The 3,659-nt window shown below is 39.8% G+C and overlaps 1 pseudogene; it reads left to right on the top strand.

The window, feature by feature from the left end:
• The first annotated feature begins 234 nt into the window (after positions 1–234).
• On the top strand, positions 235–3,236 carry LOC107797761 (protein ETHYLENE INSENSITIVE 3-like; annotated as a pseudogene).
• The last annotated feature ends 423 nt before the right edge of the window (positions 3,237–3,659 follow it).

The following is a 3,659-nucleotide window of genomic DNA, read 5'->3' as shown; positions in this document are numbered from 1 at the left end:
AAGTAATTGAAATTATGAAAGTGTATATAAAACGCATATCATTATTAATTTGATATGTATACCTTATTGAATTTCTTTTCACTTTCTCGTAGTCATCCACATCGAGAAAAAAGGGGGCGAGCATAAACATTTCCACTGTAATAAACATATTTTACTGAAAGTTTTGAAAAAAATTAAATAGTGACAAATATTTTAGGATTCCAAAATAAAAATAGTACTCTCTGTTGTAGAATGGAGGGAAGTGTAGTAGTATTATATTCTTCTTCACAATTAAAGCTGTAGAAGTAATACTATAACCCCCCCCCCCCCCCCCCCGCCTTTTCCACCTACAGTTTAAAGGGTCAATTGAGCTTAGAAGTTAGAAAGTAGAGGCAAAGTTGGACAGACTTTTGGAAGGAAAAAACAACAATCATTTGAGGTATTCTTCTTCCTCAAAGAACATATATAGGAGTAGTAATATTTTTTTCCTGTCTCCTGCTGAAATGTTTGCTTTTCTTACTTCATCTGTTAAGTGATAGAAAAGATTTGTGCATCTGCTTCAAGTTTGGATTTTTCTGTCTTTCTGATCATGAATTTTTTGTACATAGTGGTTTTAAATGTTTTATAATCAACTGATAAATATGAAAATTAGACTCATGGTAGTATTCAGTCTTTTACCACTAGATGTTTTTGTTTTTTCAGATTTCTGTTACTGATTTAGATCTGGGAAAATATGTTAATTTTTCTTAGATTTTCGCGGGAAATAATTTGTACTACTATTTTTTCTGCTAAACTTTTCTGGAGATAATCTTGCTTTCTCTGTCATGTGCACAAATCTATGCTTCTCTTTAATGACTGGTGTCCTATCACAGATAATCTTAGTTGAACTGCAGCTGTGTTGTGATATTCACATTCTATAATTTTCTGTCTTGTTCAGTTCTGTAACTTTTTGTGACGAGATTTTCTTATTTTCCCTTATAAATATATTTGCAGGAGGGAATTAGCTGCTAATCCTGTCATCTTAAAAGTTAGTGCCTGGTTTACTTTTTTGAGGAGTGCTGTTCTTGTTCAAGATGATGATGTTTGAGGAAATGGGGTTCTGTGGGGATCTTGATTTCTTCCCTGCCCCGCTAAAGGAAGTGGAAGTGGCTACTCCACACACTGAGCCGGAGCCGGAGCTGGCGATGGATGATGATTACAGTGATGAGGATATTGATGTGGATGAGCTAGAGAAGAGAGTGTGGAGGGACAAGATGAAGCTGAAAAGGATGAAAGAAATGAATCAGGGGAAGGAAAATATTGATTCTGCGAAACGACGCCAGTCGCAGGAGCAGGCGAGGAGGAAGAAGATGTCAAGGGCACAGGACGGGATCTTGAAGTACATGTTGAAAATGATGGAAGTATGTAAAGCTCAGGGTTTTGTTTATGGGATCATCCCGGAAAAAGGCAAGCCGGTTGGAGGGGCATCTGATAATCTTAGAGAATGGTGGAAAGATAAAGTGAGGTTCGATCGAAATGGCCCTGCGGCCATAGCCAAATACCAAGCTGATCATGCCATCCCAGGGATGAACGAGGGATCTAATCCTGTTGGTCCTACCCCTCACACCTTGCAGGAGCTTCAAGATACCACCCTTGGTTCGTTATTGTCAGCTCTGATGCAGCACTGTGATCCTCCTCAGAGAAGATTCCCATTGGAGAAAGGTGTTTCGCCCCCATGGTGGCCTACAGGAGAGGAGGATTGGTGGCCTCAGTTGGGTTTGCAGAAGGAACAAGGTCCTCCGCCTTATAAGAAGCCTCATGATCTGAAGAAAGCGTGGAAGGTTGGTGTCCTCACAGCAGTAATCAAGCACATGTTCCCTGATATTGCGAAAATCCGTAAGCTTGTAAGGCAGTCAAAGTGCTTGCAGGATAAGATGACAGCCAAAGAAAGTGCAACTTGGCTTGCCATCATCAGTCAGGAGGAAGCTTTGGCTCGAGAACGCTATCCTGATCGCTGTCCGCCCTTGTCCTACGCTGGTGCTAGTGGAACATTCATGTCGAATGACAGCAGTGAGTATGATGTTGAAGGTGTTCAAGAGGAACCCAACTTTGATGTTCATGAGCAAAAACCAAACCATCTCAGCCTATTGAATATTAGTGTCGAGAGATTCAAGGAGACGCTGCCTCTGCAGCAACAATCTCATCCAAACAAGGATGATTTGATCACAAGCTTAGACTTCACGCGGAAGAGGAAGCAATCGGATGAACAGACTGTTAAAATGGATCAAAAGATCTATACATGCGAGTTTCTTCAATGTCCTTAACAGTGAACTTCACCATGGTTTTCAGGACAGATCTGCCAGAGACAATCATCAATTAGCTTGTCCTTTCAGAAAAACTTCCCAATTGGGAGTCTCAAACTTTCACGTGAACGAGGTCAAGCCAACTGTCTTCCCTCAACAATATGTCCAGTCAAAGTCACCTGTTCTGCCTGTCAATCCTGGACCAGGTCCACCTTCCTTTGGTCTATTTGGAGTAGGAGTTCCTGAAGATGGGCAAAGGATGATTGATGAGCTTATGTCATTCTATGACAGTAATATACAAGGAAACAAAATCCAAAATACGGGAAATGTTGCACTGACCAAAGGGCAGCCTCATCAACAACCTCGTCTCAACCAGGACAATTACCTACACAGCCAAGGGATGATGGAAGGGAATATCTTCAAAGACACAAGTATTTCTGCAATCCATCCTATACTCCCACAAGGCAATCTAACTGATCAGTGCAAGGTTCTAAATTCATCATTCAATGCAGGTTCTAGTGACAACTTCAATTTCATGTTGGGGTCTCTGTTCGACCTACAGTCCACCAATTATTCTGGAAGTCTACCTGGCATTGGATGTGATAACACACCGAAGCAAGATATTCCCATTTGGTACTAACCAGGAGATCGGTGAGACGTATATAATCAGTTGGAACTTCAGTTATAGCTTGTTCCCCAAGAGGCAAGATCCCAATATAATTCGTCTGCCTTATAAGGTAGATTTTTAGTCGCTTAAAGCTTTTTTAGTTATGGTATTTCCAGATACCATGTGTTGTAGAGGTTGAAAGCTAGGCATGGAGTAACGAAGGAAGAGGAAGAGATACCATCAAATATTAGCAATGCTGCTTATAGAATGTGTAGATATAATTATAAATAAGTTTAGCCTATTTTGTTATCTGTGTACAATTTTGGTTGAACTCATGCTGCAGTAATTTTGATATCTCTATTTAAGTCTCTTTTGTTGGCTGCATTTTGATGTTGATAAAAAGCTTGTTGCGTCTTTCAGCATAGGCGGTATCAGTATAAACTGTTGAATTTTAAGCAGGTGAAGGTTGATCTCCTCGTTCAGTGCAGCTCTCAAGGTCGTTTGAGATTTCTTCTACCTTTTGAAGTCAAAATAGCATAATTGTTGATGTTGCTAAAGTAGTGTAATGAGAAGTTCCTTTCTATTATCTTTAGCTTCACAGTGAAGAGATGCCCCATGTAGTTTCTGATTTATCCTCTCTGCTTCCAAGTCTGTTTAGTGTAAAAGCATTGCTTTTGTGAAATCAACTGTTTGATTTACTATGCATTAGTAACATAACATTTTTATTTAGTCTATGGTTTTCTTTGGTCAAGTTTCACCATGCTTGTGGATATGCTTGTTTTAAAGTTCAT

Source organism: Nicotiana tabacum, chromosome 22 (genome assembly GCF_000715075.1).
Source record: "Nicotiana tabacum cultivar K326 chromosome 22, ASM71507v2, whole genome shotgun sequence".
Classification (NCBI taxonomy): Eukaryota; Viridiplantae; Streptophyta; class Magnoliopsida; order Solanales; family Solanaceae; genus Nicotiana; species Nicotiana tabacum.
The sequence above is the reverse complement of the archived record's forward strand: the minus strand, read 5'-3'. Positions and strand labels throughout refer to the sequence as shown.